General features: G+C 42.3%; 1 protein-coding gene and 4 non-coding genes across 33 annotated transcripts in view; all 5 read left to right on the forward strand.

Annotated features, from left to right (window-relative positions):
* Positions 1 to 2,031, forward strand: part of LOC144382863 (uncharacterized) — a 49,667-nt gene extending 47,636 nt beyond the window's left edge. For 28 of the 29 annotated variants that reach the window (XR_013450337.1, XR_013450347.1, XR_013450325.1 and 25 more), the window contains 3 exons: positions 275 to 373; positions 1,477 to 1,604; positions 1,985 to 2,031. The gene's annotated coding sequence lies outside the window, so the exon portion shown is untranslated. The remainder of the gene's footprint in view (positions 1 to 274; positions 374 to 1,476; positions 1,605 to 1,984) is intronic. The other variant, XR_013450338.1, reaches the window with a different exon arrangement.
* On the forward strand, positions 14 to 94 carry LOC118525562 (small nucleolar RNA SNORD115). Its single transcript, XR_004912220.1, has one exon. It is a non-coding gene; the product is annotated as a small nucleolar RNA SNORD115 (small nucleolar RNA).
* On the forward strand, positions 1,660 to 1,739 carry LOC118525566 (small nucleolar RNA SNORD115). Its single transcript, XR_004912224.1, has one exon. It is a non-coding gene; the product is annotated as a small nucleolar RNA SNORD115 (small nucleolar RNA).
* Positions 2,032 to 3,330: 1,299 nt separating the features above from the next.
* On the forward strand, positions 3,331 to 3,411 carry LOC118525560 (small nucleolar RNA SNORD115). The gene has a single exon (XR_004912218.1). It is a non-coding gene; the product is annotated as a small nucleolar RNA SNORD115 (small nucleolar RNA).
* A 12,277-nt stretch (positions 3,412 to 15,688) lies between these two features.
* On the forward strand, positions 15,689 to 15,769 carry LOC118525585 (small nucleolar RNA SNORD115). Its single transcript, XR_004912242.1, has one exon. It is a non-coding gene; the product is annotated as a small nucleolar RNA SNORD115 (small nucleolar RNA).
* Positions 15,770 to 16,839: the final 1,070 nt, after the last annotated feature.

Consider the following 16,839-nt stretch of genomic DNA (forward strand, 5'->3'; position numbering starts at 1 on the left):
CACTGGCTTCCTTGGGTCAATGATGAGAACTCATATTGTCTTGAAGAGAGATGATGACCTAAAAATCATGCTCAATAGGATTACACTGAGGCCCAATGGAGGGGACCGTCCCGGAGTCAGCATCCCGAGGATGCTCTGTGCCCTGAGCGAGCACTGCAGATTGGGGCTTTAGGTGACCATTCCCTTAAGGGTCCCTGCTGTGACTGTGAACTGACTGTGGGCCTCCAGGTGCCCAGGAGTGGATCAAGCCTTGCCTGCCAACCTGTTCTTCCAGGGACAGCTCCCGTAGAGCCATTGCTTTGCAACCCTGATCTCCTTGTGTCTTTCATGGGCCATGGTGGCCATTGTCTCGGTGCAGCCACAACTATGGCAGGTGAGTGGAAGCCACTGTGCTTGGAGGGAGGCTGACAGACGTCATTGGGGTGGGTTCGTGAGGTCCGTGTCTGGGTGGTGGCCACATGGGAATCGGGCTGGGAACCCTTGATGTTGGGAGAGAGTGGACTTCCCCTTGAAGGTCTGCCCTTGGGCCATCCCTCATGCAGGGGAAGTGAAAGATGGGCCGGGTCCCTGACAAAGACTGGAAAGTGCAGGGACACCGCCGTCACCCAGTTCAGCTGAGGGATCTTGCTGCTTCATAATGGGCCACATGGGCCAGTCCAGATGGTGGACGTCGGCACCTTGGGACAACTGGCTGCTGTCCCCCTCAGCCCTCAGCTGTTCCTGAATTCCCCATGCATGGCAAGGTGCCATGGGCAGAAGATCCCAGAGATCCTGTCACACGCACCTGACTCCCAAGCAGCTTGGGCCCCCTCAGGACAGCTGGGAGCTCCCCTTCCCCATCCGTTGGGCTGCTGTGACAGGAAAGGACCACCAGGTCTAGAAGGGGAATCTCAAGTTCCTGAGCACAATGGGTGATGGCCCTGGGCCTCTCGCCCTGACACTCCAGACCTGAGGGAGTGATTCATGGGAAGAGGCTCAGCAGGTGCAGGGAGAGGACCCTTGGTTGCGTGCACATGTTTGTCCCCCATGCCCCCCCCATTCCTCTGCCCTGGGGACTCTGAGGGCCATGGGTCCCCATGTCCTCGAGGGCATGTGCCCATCTCCAGGTGTCACAGATTGCAAATCCGTGGGAGGGTGAGGCCTTGGCCCTACCTACCAGGACAAGCTCCCTGCACGCCGTGCCCCACTCCCATACCGTACTACCTCTCAGGGAGTCTGTATGCTGGCCTTCTCCTGGGGAACAGCCTCAGCAAGACTTGGCTCCCTCAGGGGCCATGGACTCCATTGTTTCAGGATCCAGGTATGGGCATCTCCCGTCCTGTAGCCTGCCCCTTTCTTTGGTTTCCCGCCATGTGCCAGCTGGCCTCATGCCTTGCCATGTGGTGCCAGGATTTCGGGACTGGCAGCTCTTGGTCTCAGGGACAGGTGTCATGGTGCAGGACATTTTGACAGCTGGCCTACCCCCTCTCTCCCCAGATGCCATCCCCAGATGAAGATCTAGCCCCGAGGTCCAAGTCTTGCTAAGCCAAGCCCCGGCAAGAGGCCCAAAGTCTCGTGCCCCCGCCTCCCTCCCAGGGCATCCCACTCTACAGTAAGCACCTCGGGTAAGCAGGTTCAGGGGATGGGACAGCACCCGCCTGCATCGCCATTGCCTTGCTTGGGTCAATATGAGAACTCATATTGTCTTGAAGAGAGATGATGACTTAAAAATCATGCTCAATAGGATTACAGTGAGGCCCAGTGGAGGGGACTATCCCGGAGTCAGCATCCCGAGGATTCTTGGGGCCCTGGGGGAGCGCTGCAGTTTGGGGCTTGAAGTGACTGATTCCTCAAGGCTCCTAGCTTTGGCTGTGCCTTGACTGTGTGCCTCCAGGTGCCCAAGAGGGGCTCAGACCTTTGGCCTTGCCTGCCAACCCATCCCCCCTCCCAGGACACCTTCCGGGGAGTCATTGCTTAGCAACCCTGGTCTCCTTGTGTCTTTCAGCAAGCGTGGTGTCTAGGGTCTCGGTGCGGCCTCGACAATGGCTGGTGAGTGGGAGCCACTGCACTTGGAGGGAGGCCGCAGACATCGTTGGGGTGGGTTCGTGAGGCCTGTGTCTGGGTGGTGGCCACATGGGAATCGGGCCGGGAGCCCTGGATGTCCGGAGAGGGTGGACTTCCCCCATGAAGGTCCACCCTTGGGCCATCCCACATGCAGGGGAAGGGAAAGATGAGCTGGTTCCCTGACAAGGAGTAGAAAGTGCAGGGACGCCGCTGTCACCCAGGTTAGCTGAGGGATCTTGCTGCTTTACGGTGTGCCCCATCGGCCCATCCAGATGGTGGACATGGGCCCCTTGGGACCACTGGTGGCTGTCCCCCTCAGCCCTCAGCTGTTCCTAAAGCCCTGGTGCTGGCAAGTTGCCCTGGGCAGAAGAGCCCAGAGCCCCTGTCACATGCACCCGACTCCCAAGGAGCTTGGGCCCCCTCAGGGCAGCTGGGAGCTGCCCTCCCTGATCCCTTGGGCTGCCGAGACAGGAAAGGACCACTGGGTCTAGGAGGGGAATCTCAAGTCCCTGGGCACAATGGGCAATGGCCCTGGGCCTCTCACCCTGACACTCTAGACCTGAGGGAGTGATTCATGGGAAGAGGCTCAGCAGGTGCTGGGAGAGGCCCCCCCCTCTCCCAGCAGGCTGTGTGCAGCATGCCTTGGTTGTGTGCACATGTTTGGCCCAGCATTCATTCCTCTGCCCTGGGGACTCTGGGGGCTGTGGCTTCCTGTGTCCTCGAGGGCATGTGTCCAGCCCGGGTGCCACAGATGGCCAGTCCTTGGGAGGGCGAGGGCCTTGCCCTACCTACTAGGGCATGCACCCTTCACACCTGAACCTGCACCCACAGTGTGCTACCTCTCTGGAAGCCTGTGTGTCAGGCCTTCTGGGGGCCATCATCAGCAAGGTTCAGCTCCCTTGGGGGCCGCACTCTCCATTGTTTGGGGGCCCAGGTATGGGCATCTCTGTTCCTGTAGCTTGTCCCTTCCTTGTGGTCCCCCACTGTGTGCCGACCAGCCTTAGGCCTTACCACTCGCTGCCAGGCTTTTGAGACTGGCAGCTCTTGGCCACAGGAGCAGATGCCCCGGAGTAGGGAGTTTTGACAGCTGGCCTACCCCTCTCTCCCCAGATCCCATGTCCAAGGATCCTGCCCTGAGGGCCATGTCTTGCTAGGCCCAGCCCCTGCAAGAAGCCCAAAGTTCATACCCCTGCCCCCCCCCCCGGGGCATCCGTTCTACAATAAGCACCCTGGTAAGCAGGTTCAGGGGACGGGAGAGCACCTGCCCACATCACCACTGCCTTGCTTGGGTCAATGATGAGAACTCATATTGTCTCAGAGAGAGATGATGACCTAAAAATCATGGTCAATAGGATTATGCTGAGGCCCAATGGAGGGGACCATCCTGGGGTCAGCATCTCGAGGATTCTCAGGGCCCTGGGGGAGCACTGCAATTTGGGGCTTGAGGCAACAGATCCTTTGGGTCTCCTTGCTGTTGCTCTGGCCTGTCTGTGGGCCTCCAGGTGCCCAAGAGCTACTCCAGCCTTCGGCCTTGCCTCCCAACCCATTCCTCCTCCCGGGACACCTTCTCGTGAACCAATGCTTAGAAACCCTCGTCTCCTTTTGTCTTTCAGTGTACCTTTGTGGCCATCGTCTTGGCACGGCCTCGACAATGAGATTTGATTAGATGCCTCTGGAGCTTTTTGGAGGTCTCAGATGTAAACAGTCGGTGGGAAGTTCCACATGATGCAGCTTCGGCACTTCTCTCTTGGTGGGACACCTTCATGGCCAGTGAGGGTTGACTTCTCCTTGAATGTTCTCCCTTGTCCTTTGGCAAATCCACCTGATGAGTACATTTGCCCATCCTCCTGACATGGTCTCGAATATCCAGGGAGATCTCCACTCTGCCACCAATCTCCTACTACATTCCTCACCCCCTGTCATTGAGTTCTCAGCTTTAGCAGCCTCTGTTTGATGCCGGTCTCTTTCAGGAAATGCCATTTTATTTTGAAGAGAATTTGTTTGTCCAGTGAGGTGGGGTAAATCAGGCCTTTGTCCCTGCTGTCCACTTTGGGTGTTTCAGGAAATTGCCTGTACTGAGGCTCCCAGCTGGAGATTCCCAGCTGGATCTCCCTAGCCAGCCTTCAGAAGAGGGGAAGCCATCCCCTGAGGGGTGCTTCCTGTTTTCTTATGAACAACACTGTTTTTTCTGGACAATTTCTTGCAGATTTCTGGCAGATTACAATCCAATTGTAATCTCTGACTGAAACACAGCTAGATAATCATCAAATCATACTGAAATAGCAGGAATTCTTATCCTTCTCCACAGCAGCTTAGACAGAGAAGGCCATGTGGCCAAAATTAGGATGCATTGAGACATGATTTTTGGGAGAATTGGATCCCTGAGATCCTGGCCAGTTTGGGCCTCTGATCATGGAAAAGGCAAGAGAGAGTGGAGTTCACGTGGCAACACCTAGAGAAATACATCCCCCTACATTGCCTGGGAAAAGCTTAGAGGCTCATTTTTGTTGTTTTTGTAACCAGAAGCTTTTGAGGACTGTAATTTTATATTCGGTGGGCTTTTTTTGTGATTGATATTTGAGGGCACTGTCCTTGTCCTGGAGAAAAGGCAAGCAATCTACCCTGGCCAAATGGTGGGCCCTGAGTATCACCTGGGCACAGCTGTGGGCAATTATTTGCTCCTCTTGGACCATATTTGTGGTAGGTCACTTTCACAGAGTGGCCTCTTAGGATACAAAGGATCCAGTGATTTCCATTTCCCTTCTACACCTTTCAGCATAAATGCAGAGTCACCTGCCAAGTGCCGCTCATCCCTGACATTGGCTGCATAGTTGCTTGCTCCACATTCTAGGACCCTGTGCTCTTCTTTGTTAAATATCCCTTAGTTCCAGCACACTGAATTCCTCCCCCAGAAGCCCAGGATAGTCTCTGTCCACACTCTGTACCTAAAGTCTGGATTTTTAAATGATATCCAGCTTGGTTGGGATAGAATATGGATGGCACTGTTGCTCCTGGAGAGAAAGCAGGAAAACAGCCTGGAGTTAGACAGTGTGAAAACAGTGACTGAAAAATACCTAAGACACTCATGGGGGAGATAATTTGCTCTTCTTAGAGTGCTTCCCTGAGGAAAGCAAGCACTAAGACCCCTTTCCAGGGACAGAGGAGCTGGCTGGCACTGTTTCCCTTCTCCACCCCTCAGTATAAACATAGAACCAGCTTCCATAAATAGCATAATGCCTACAGTGACTTCCTAACCCACTTATTCAGGTCACGCACCCCTTTGCTGTGCCAGCACTGCCCTTGTACTACAAATTCGCCTCACTCCTAGTGTGGAGGACCCCTTCTTCAGAAGACCAGCATAAACCCCTAATCACACCACATCTTCTGACCATAGAGTTCTGCAAAGCCTCTGTGCTATCAGAAGTAGCATCAGATCTCATTTAACATGGAGACCAGAGCACACCTAGTTAAAACTCACCCACTCTGACCAAGTTCCAAACACTACCTACTGAAGAACCTCTGAAGATAACTGGCCTGCAGGATAGAGCAGCCAAAACACAGCAGCAGAGTGCATGCAGCACACAACAGAGACACTCCCTGAAGCACCAGGCGCTGGATATTATATGAATTTCTTCTTAACAAAGCCATTACTCTCAGAAGCAGGAAACATAGCAGGCTTTTCTAACTCAGAGAAGAAGACAGAGGCTTAGACAAAATCCCAAGACAGTGTAATTCATCCCCCAAGAAAGAACAAGATAAGGTCATGGCCAGAGATCTAATCAAAACAGATATAAATAATATGCCTTATGGAGAATTTAAAGCAATAATCACCAAGATACTCACTGGGCTTGAGAAAAGCATAAAAGACAACAGGGAGGCCCTTACCACAGAGATAAAAAAGTTAAAAAAAAACAGTCAGAAATTAAAAATTCAATAACTGAGATTCCAAACTGACTGGATGTAATGACCATGAGGATGAAAGAAGCAGAGGAACAAATAAGTGATATGGAAGACAAAATAATGGGAAACCATGAAGCTGAAAAAAAAGAGAAAGAATTATGGAACACAAAAGTAGATATAGGGTATTCAGTGTCCCTGTAAAATGTAATAACATTTGTATTATAGGTGTCCAGATTAAGAACAGAGGCAAAAGCGGACAGAAAATTTAATTGAGGAAATATTAGCTGGAAACTTCCCCAATTTGGGGAAGGAAACAGACATCCTAATCCAGGAGGAACAGAGACCTCCTGTTAAAATCAACAAAAGCAGGCCAACACCATGACCTATCATATTTAAACTTGCAAATTATAGTGACAAAGAAAAGATGTTAAAGCAGCATGACAAAATAAGTACCTAACTTATAAGGAAAGACCCATAAAGCTAGCTGTATATCTCTCCACAGAAACGTGGCAAGCCAGAAGAAAGTGGCATGATATATTCAACATGCTGAATCGGAAATACCTGCTGCAAAGAATACCCTATCCACAAAAGCTATTAGTCAGAGTAGAAGGAGAGAAAAAGAGTTTCCCAGACAAAACTAAAGAAGGTTGTGACCACTAACTCAGCCCTGCAAAAAAATATTAAAGGAGACTCTTTGAATAGAAAGGAAAGACCAAAAGTGACAAAGACTAGAAAGGCAAAAAGAATCTCCAGAAACAATGACAAAACAAGTAATAAAATGGCATTAAATACATATCTGCCAATAATTACTGAATGTAAATGGACTAAACACCACAACCAAAAGATCTGGAATGTCAGAATGGATAAAAATCCAAGACCTGTCTATATTCTGTGCACGAGACTCGTTTTAGACCTAAAGATTGAAAGTGAGGGGATGGAGAAATATTTACCATGCAATAGCACATCAAAAGAAAGAGTAGTGGTACTTATATTCAACAGACTAGATTTTAATCCAAAAACTGTAACAAGAAATGAAGAAAGGTACTATATCATAATAAAGGGGTCTATCCAACAAGAAGATCTAACATTTGTAAATATTTATGCTCCCAAATGGGAGGACCCAGATATATAAAACAATTAATAACAAACATAAGGGACTCATTGATAATAATACAATAATAGTAAGGGATTTAAACACCCCACTTACATCAATGAACAGATATCTAAGTAGAAAATCATCAAGGAAACAATGGTTTTGAATGTGGACCAAATAGACTTACCATATATATTCAGAACATTCCACTCCAAAGCGGCAGAATACACATTCTTTTCAGATGCACATGGGACATTCTCCAGGATAGGTTACATGCTAGTTCATAAATCAGGTCTCAACAAGAACAAAATGACTGAGATCATACTATGCATAGTTTCATATGTTTCACATGATGCTATGAAACATGAACTGAACCACAAGAAAAAAATTGGAGAAGACTGCAAATACATGAAGGTTAGGCAAAATGCTACTAAACAACAAATTAGTCAACAAGGAAATCAAAGAAGAAAAAATACATGGAAACAAATGAAAATGAAATCACAACAGTCCAAAATCTTTGTGATGCAGCAAAAGCGGTCTTAAAAAGACATAGATAGCAATTCAGGCCTACATTAAGAAGCAAGAAAAATATCAAATAAAAAACATAACCTCACACGTAAAGGAGCTCAAAAAGAATTTTTTTAAAAGCCTAAAACCAGCAGAAGAAGGGAAATAATAAAGACCAGAGCAGAAATAAATGATATAGAAACTAAAAAACAACAGATCAGTGAAACCTGAAGAAGGTTCTTTGAAAAAAAAATAAAATAAAATTGATAAACTATTAGACTTATCAAAGACAAAAGCAAATGGACACAAAAAGTAAAATCACAAATGAGAGAGGAGAAATAACCAACACCACAGAAATATAAACAATTATAAAAGGATATTATATAAAACTACATGGCAACAAATTGGACAAACTGGAAGAAATGGATAAATTCCTAGAAACATATAAACCACCAAAACTGAAACAGGAAGAAATAGAAAACCTTAACAGATGGATAACCAGCAAAAAAATTGGACGAGTAATCAGTACTCTCCCAATAAACAAAGTTCACAGCCATGTGTCTTCACAGTTGAATTCTATGAAACATTTAAGGAAGAGTTAATATGTATTCTTCTCAAACTATTTAAAAAAATAGAAATGGAAGGAAAACTTCAAAATTCATTCTATGAGGCCAACATTACACTGATAACAAAACCAGATAAAGACTCCATTAAAAACCAGAACTACAGGCCAATATCATTGGTAAACATGGAGGCAAGAATTCTAAGTAAAATATTAGCAAATCGAATCCAACAATACATTAAAAGAATCATTTGAGATAAGCAAATGTGATTTATGCCTGGGCTGCAAGAGTGGATCACTATTCACAAATCAATCAACATGATACACCACATTAATAAAAGAAAGGATAACAACCATATGATCTCAGTAGATGCAGAAAAAGCTTTTGGCAAAGCACAACATCCATCCTTGATAAAAAAAACAAAACAAAACAAAAAAAAACAAAAAAAACCTCAACAAAGTAGAGTTAGAGGGAACATACCTCAACATAGTAAAGTCCATAAATGAAAAACCCGCTAGTAAGATCCTCAATAGGGAAAAATTGAGAGCTTTCATCTATGATCAGGAACAAGGCAGGGATATCCAGTCTCACCACTATTATGAAACATAATACTGGAAGCAATCAGAAAACAAAAAGAAATAAAAGGCATCCAAGTCACCAAGGAAGAAGTAAAACTTTCAATATTTGCAGATGACATGATACTCTATATAGAAATTCCAAAACTCCACCAAAAAATTGCTATTATTGATACACAAATTCAGTAAAGTCACAGGATACAAAATCAATGTACAGAAATCTGTTGCCTTACTATACACGAATAATAAACAGCAGAAAGAGAAATCAATGAATCCATCCCATCTACAACTGTACCAAAAATCATAAGAATAAACCCAACCAAAGAGGTAAAATATGTGTACTCTGAAAACTATAAACCACTGTTGAAAGAAATTGATGATGACACGAAGAACTGGGAAAACATTCCATGCTCATGGTTTAGAAGAATAAATATTTTTAAATTGTCTATATTACCCAAAGGAATCTGCACATTTAATGCAATCACCATCAAAATATGAACAGCAGTTTTCACAGAGTTAAAAAAGAATCCTAACACCCAGTTACCCCCTCCCCCTACACCTCCCTTCCAGCAATCCACACTGATTATAATGAGCACTGGGTGTTATATGCAACTGATGAATCACCAAACTCTATGTCAGAAACTAATAATACACTATATGCTAATTAAATTGATTTTAAATTTAAAAAAAGGAAAAGAATCCTAAAATTTGTATGGAACCACAAAAGACCTCGACTAGCCAAACCAATCTTGAAAATGAAAAGCAAAGCTGGTGGCATCACAATTCTGGACTTCAAGTTATATGACAAAGCTGTAGTGATCAAGACAGTATGGTTCTGGCACAAAAACAGACACATAGATCAATGGAAAGAATAGAGAGCCCAGAAATGGACCCTCAACTCTATGGTCAACTAATCTTCGACAAAGTAGGAATGAATATCCAATGAAAAAAAGACAGTCTCTTCAACAAATGGTGTTGGGAAAACTGGACAGCCACAGGCAGAAGAATGAAACTGAACCACTTTCTTACACCACACACAAAAATAAAATCAAAATGGATGAAAAACCTAAATGTGAGACAGGAAATGAAAATCCTAGAGAAGAACACAGGCAGAAACCTCTTTCACATTGGCCGTAGCAACTTCTGACTAGATATGCCTCTGGAGAAGGGGGAAACAAAAGCAAAAATAAACTGTTGGGACTTCATCAAGATAAAATGCTTCTACACAGCATAGGAAACAATCAACAAAACTAAAGGCAACCTACAGAATGGGAGAAGATATTTGCAAATGACCTATCTGATAAGGGGTTTATATTCAAAATCTACAAAGAACTTATCAAACTCAACATACAAAAAAACAATCCAGTTAAGAAACAGGCAGAAATCATGAATAGACACTTTTCCAAAAAAGACATGCAGATGACTAACAGACAAATGAAAAGATGTTCATCATCACTCATCATCAGGGAAATACAAATCAAAACCACAATGAGATACCACCTCACATCTGTCAGAATGGCTAAAATTAATAACACAGGAAATAATAGATGTCGGCAAGGATGCAGAGAAAGGGGAACCCTCTTACACTGTTGGTGGAAATGCAAACTGGTGCAGACACTCTGGAAAACAGTATGGAGGTTCCTCAAAATGTTCAGAATAGAAGTACCATATGACCCAGCAATTGCACTGTCTTAGAGAAAGACAAATACCATATGATTTCACTTGTATGTGGTATTTAAGAAACAAAACAGATAACCATTTGCAAAGGAGAAAAAAAGAGAAAAGGAAGCATGCCATAAAAGAATCTTAATGATAGAGAACAAACTGAGGGTTGATGGAGGGAGGTGGGTGGGGGAAGTGTTAAATGGGTATTAAGGAGGGCACTTGTTATGATGAGCCCTCAGTGTTATATGTAAGTTATGAATCATTAACGTTACTCCTGAGACCAATATTACACTATATATTAACTAACTAGAATTTTTAAATTTTTTTTATTAACATATAATGTGTTATTTGTTTCAGGGATACAGATCTGTGATTCATCAGTCTTACACAATTCACAGTGCTCACCATAGTACATACACTCCCCAATGTCCATCACCCAGCCACCCCATCCCTCCCACCCCTTTCCACTCCAGCAATCCTCAGTTTGTTTCCTGAGATTAAGAGTCTCTTATGGTTTGTCTCCCTCTCTGGTTTCATCTTGTTTCATGTTCCCCTCCCTCCCCCTATGATCCTCTGTCTTGTTTCTCAAATTCCTCATATCAGTGAGATCATATACTTGTCTTTCTCTGATTGACTTATTTCGCTTAGCATAATACCCTCTAGTTCCATCCACGTTGTTGCAAATGGCAAGATTTCATTTTTTTAATGGCGGCATAATATTCCACTGTATATATATACACCATATCTTCTTTATCCATTCATCTGTTGATGGACATCTAGGCTCTTTCCATAGTTCATTGCTGCTATAAACATTGGGGTTCATGTGCCCCTTCGGATCACTACATTTGTATCTTTGGGGTAAATACCCAGTAGTAAAAATGCTGGGCCATAGGGTAGCTCTATTTTTAACTTTTTGAGGAACCTCCATACTGTTTTCCAGAGTGGTTGCACCAGCTTGCATTCCCACCAACAGTGGAGGAGGGTCCCCCTTTCTCTGCATCCTCGCCAACATCTGTCATTTCCTGACTTGTTAATTTTAGCCATTCTGACTGGTGTGTGGTGGTATCTCATTGAAGTTTTGATTTGGATTTCCCTGATGCCCTGTGATGTTGAGCACTTTTTCATGTGTCTGTTGGCCATTTGGATGTCTTCTTTGCAGAAATGTCTGTTCATCTCTTCTGCCCATTTCTTGACTGGATTATTTGTTCTTTGAGTGTTGAGTTTGATAAATTCTTCATAGATTTTGGATACTAGCCCTTTATCTGATATGTCATTTGCAAATATCTTCTCCCATTCTGTTGGTTGTCTTCTGGTTTTGTTGACTGTTTCCTTTGCTGTGCAAAAGCTTTTTATCTTGATGAAGTCCCAATAGTTCATTTTTGCCCTTGCTTCCCTTGCCTTTGGCGATGTTTCTAGGAAGAAGTTGTTGTGGCTGAGTCGAAAAGGTTGCTGCCTGTGTTCTCCTCTAGGATTTTGATGGATTCCTGTCTCACATTTAGGTCTTTCATCCATTTTGAGTCTATTTTTGTGGATGTAAAGAAATGGTCCAGTTTCATTCTTCTGCATGTGGCTGTCCAATTTTCCCAACACCATTTGTTGAAGAGACTGTCTTTTTTCCATTGGACATTCTTTCCTGCTTTGTCGAAGATTAGTTGACCATAGAATTGAGGGTCCATTTCTGGGCTCTCTATTCTGTTCCATTGATCTATGTGTCTGTTTTTGTGCCAGAACCATACTGTCTTGATCACTACAGCTTTGTCATATAACTTGAGTCCAGAATTGTGACGCCACCAGCTTTCTTTTCTTTCTCAACATTCCTCTGGCTATGCAGGGTCTTTTCTGGTTCCATACAAATTTTAGGATTATTTGTTCCATTTCTCTGAAAAAAGTTGATGGTATTTTGATAGGGATTGCATTAAATGTGTAGATTGCTCTAGGTAGCATAGACATTTTCACAATATTTATTCTTCTAATCCATGAGCATGGAACGTTTTTCCATTTCTTGTGTCTTCCTCATTTTTTTCACGAGTATTCTTTTTTTTTTTTTTTTAAAGATTTTATTTATTTATTTGACAGAGAGAGAGAGAGCGAGAGCAGGAACACAAGCAGGGGAGTGGGAGAGGGAGAAGCAGGCTTCCTGCCGAGCAGGGAGCCCGATGTGGGACTCGATCCCAGGACCCTGGGATCATGACCTGAGCCGAAGGCAGACACTTAACGACTGAGCCACCCAGGCGCCCTTTTCACGAGTATTCTATAGTTTTCTGAGTTCAGATCCTTTGCCTCTTTGGTTAGATTTGTTCCTAGGTATCTTATGGTTTTGGGTGCAATTGTAAATGGGATCAACTCCTTAATTTCTCTTTCTTCTGTCTTGTTGTTGGTGTATAGAAATGCAACTGATTTCTGTGCATTGATTTTCTATCCTGCCACTTTACTGAATTCCTGTATGAGTTCTAGGAGTTTTGGGGTGGAGTCTTTTGAGTTTTCCACATAAAGTATTATATCATCTGCAAAAAGTGAGAGTCTCACTTCTTCTTTGCCAATTCAGATGCCTTTTATTTCTTTTTGTTGTCTGATTGCTGAGGCTAGGACTTCTAGTACTATGTTGAACAGCAGTGGTGATAGTGGACATCCCTGCCGTATTCCTGACCTTAGAGGAAAAGCTCTCAGTTTTTCCCCACTGAGTATGATATTCGCTGTGGGTTTTTCATAGATGGCTTTTATGATATTAAGGTATGCACCTATCCCTACAATTTGAAGTTTTACTCAAGAAACGATGTTGTATTTTGTTGAATGCTTTTTCTGCATCTATTTAGAGGATCATATGGTTCTTGTTCTTTCTTTTATTAATGTATTAACTAACTAGAATTTAAATAAAAATTTGAAACAACAAAAAAGCGACCTATCTAGTAAGAAGTTGCTACAGCCAATGTCAAAGGGGTTAGTGCCTGTGTTCTCTAGGATTTTAATGCTTTCCTGCCTCACATCTAGGTCTTTCACACAAATTGAATTTATTTTTGTGTATGGTGTAAGAAAGTGGCCAGGTTTCATTCTTTTGCACGTTGCTGTCCGATTTTCCCAACACCATTTGTTGAAGAGACCATCTTTTTTCCATCTTATTCATATTTGTTCTTCCAATCCATGAGCATGGAATTTTTTTTTTCCATTTCTTTGTGTCTTCTTCAATTTCTTTCAGAAGTGTCTATAGTTTTCAGGGTACATATCTTTTACTTCCTTGGTTTATTCCTAGGTATCTTATTGTTTGTGTTTGGTGCAATTGCAAATGGGATCAATTCCTTGGTTTCTTTTCCTACTGTTTCATTATTGATGTATAGAAATGCAACAGATTTCTGTACATTGATTTTGCATCCTTTGACTTTACTAAATTCATGTATCAATTCTAGTAGGTTTTTGGCTTTCAGGTTTTCTATATAAAGTATCATGTCATCTGCAAATACTGAATCTTTCACTTCTTCTTTGCCAATTTGAATGCCTTTCATTTCTTTTTGTTGTCTGATTGCTGAGGCTATGATTTCCAGTACTGTGTTACATAACAATGGTGAAAGTGAACCTCCATCTTGTTCCTGACCATAGAGGAAAAGCTCTGGTTTTCCCCATTGAAATTATATTAGTTGTGGGTCTTCCATTTATGGCCTTTATGATGTTGAGGTATGTCCAGGATTCCTACTTTGTTGAGGGTTTTTACAAGGATGGATGCTGTATTTTGTCAAATGTTGTTTCTGCATTTATTGAGAGGATCATAGGGCTCTTTTCCTTTCTTTTTTAATGTGATGTTTCACATTGATTGATTTGCAAATATTGAACCACCCTAGAACCCAGGAATAAATCCCATTTAATCGTGGTGAATAATTTTTTTTAAGATTTTATTCATTTATTTATTTTGAGAGAGAGAGAGAGCAAGGGGACGAGCAGAGGGGAGGAAGAGGAAAAGGAAGGGGGAAAGAATCCAAAGCAGACTCCATGGTGAGTGCAGAGCCCAGCATGGGGCTTGATCTCATGACTCTGAGATCATGACCTGAACCAAAACCAAGAATCAGATGCTTAACCAACTGAGCCACCCAGGCGCCATGGTGAATAATTTGTTTAATGTACTGTTGGGTTTGATTTGCTGGTATCGTGTTGAGATTTTTTGCATCCATGTTCATCAGATATTGTTCTATAATTCTCTTTTTTTGTGGGGTCTCAGTTTTGGAATCAAGGTAATTCTGGCTTCATAGAATGAGTTTGGAAGTTTTCCTTCCATTTCTATGTCAGAAGAATAGGTATTAATTCTTTAAAGTTTGGTAGAATTCTTCTGGGAAGCCATCCAGCCCTGTACTCTTGTTTCTTGGGAGATTTTTTACTACTGATTTAATTTCTTTGCTAGTCATGGGTTTAATAAATTTTCTGAGCCTTGGTATTATCTCCAACATTCATAATCTTATACATGAGTATAGGAGTAGACATATTCATCCCAATTATTATGTTTTTGTGGTGATGGTGGGACATGGATGAGGACTGTTAACATAAAAACAATGGTTTATCAGCCACAGCTGAAAATTCCCATAAATCGGTTGAAAGATTAAAGAAAAACACAATTGTGGTTATTGTTATCTTGTTTTCTAAAAATAAGTTTCATATGGATTTATTGTTTCATTTTTTTAAGATTTTATTTATTTATTTGTCAGAGAGAGAGAGCACAAGCAGGGGTGAGCAGCAGGCAGAGGGAGAAGCAGCCTCCTGACTGAGCAAGGAGCCCAATGCGGGACTCAATCCCAGGACACTGGGATCATGACCTGAGCCAAAGGCCAACCCTTAACCAGCTGATCCACCTAGGCATCCCTGTTGTTTCATTTTATCCAAGTTGAAATGCAATGGACCATGTCAAGTGTTGCTGATATGGCTCCTTGATCAAATATGCCAAAAATGATCAATGAGATGCTCTTATTTCAACATGACATTGCCTAATTAGTTTTCCAAAGTCAAGAAACTTATATGCTTTGTCAAACTTTTGTTTGGTGAATTAATGTCAAATAGCCTATGTAATGGGTCATTCTTGCAGAAATGATTATATTGGTCCATTATAGAGAAGCATGCATGAGCCCCATGCGCATGAGAGATGAAGTGCTTTGTTTTGACAGCATTGTTATTCCTGTCTACCTAGATTATGACTCCAGAGGAAGAACCCTGTTGGTCTCAGTGTCGCTGGGGCAATCTGTAACATCCAGGAGTCCAACATGCAATACAATGAAACTCCTAATCACCTTGGCTTCATAGTTTCCTGTATCCATCTTTGGTAAGCATAGTTAGGTTCAAGTATATATATGCTTGGGGAATCCTGTGCTGCATCAATTTTGAAACCTCATATTGTATTGAAAAGATTTGTTTACCTAAAAGTCATGTTCAATGGCATTACACTGAGGCTCACTCTAGGTTTACAATCCTGAGACAGAATTTTAAGGATACTTGTTTTTCTTCTACAGGTATTGTATTTTTTATTTATCAGTAAATCACTTAAAGGAAACTTATAATTTCTAAACCTATCTATTCTCTTCAAATTACACAATAACTCATCCTTTTCATTTTTTTCGATGGTCGATAAGTTCTAATAATTTGACACATTTGGGGCTCACCTTAACTCTTTTTCTCTTATTGTTTCTTTTGGTAAGATGTTTCACAAGATATCCATCATTAAATTGATGAGACGTGTTAGTCTTGGTCATAAATACCTTCCAAGTAGACTTTCAGGCTTATAAAGTTTCACTCTAAGGCAGTTAGATTTACTCATTTGAGTAACTTAAATATCCATATGTTTTCCTACTCAATGTATGACTGAACTACTTGATTTGATCCCAAGAAAATATCTTTAACTTTTACCTGAACTTAGTGTTTTTAACAATGAGGGATTTTTTCATTCTTTGGTATTCAATCCAGTGTGAGATATATATTTGAATATATAAACAAATAGACTGATTTTCATGTATTGATGCTATAAGTTTCTAATGATGTTAGGCTGCTTTGGGGTTACTGACATAAATATCATCACTAAAGGTCTCTGACAATGGAAAAAATAATGTAAGATGTGGTAATTTGCTTTGCCCATATATGTTAAGATGGAATCCATTGATAAAGAAACCTGTATAAGGGTTTCCTGAGCTAATGAATACAATACATTCAATTCCATGTGCCCTAATATCTGATATCCAAATCCTGAGATTTATGTGGTTTTAAGAGTGTCAGTGCTTTATGAGCATTCATATACAATAAACCATGTCAGATGTTAGTGTTATGACTTTCTTGACTATATAGACAAGGGATGATCAATGAAATTCTCTTGACTCTACATGAAGACACTGGATTGCTTCTCCAAAGTCAAGTGACCTGTAAGTTTCATACTCATTAATTTTTGTTAATCAATGAACTAAACTCTGAAATGAGGTGGGTTTTTTTGAGTACTAACATTTTTTTCTCATTTAATGAAAAACATGCACAACCC

The sequence above is a fragment of the Halichoerus grypus genome, chromosome 8 (genome assembly GCF_964656455.1).
Source record: "Halichoerus grypus chromosome 8, mHalGry1.hap1.1, whole genome shotgun sequence".
NCBI lineage: Eukaryota > Metazoa > Chordata > Mammalia > Carnivora > Phocidae > Halichoerus > Halichoerus grypus.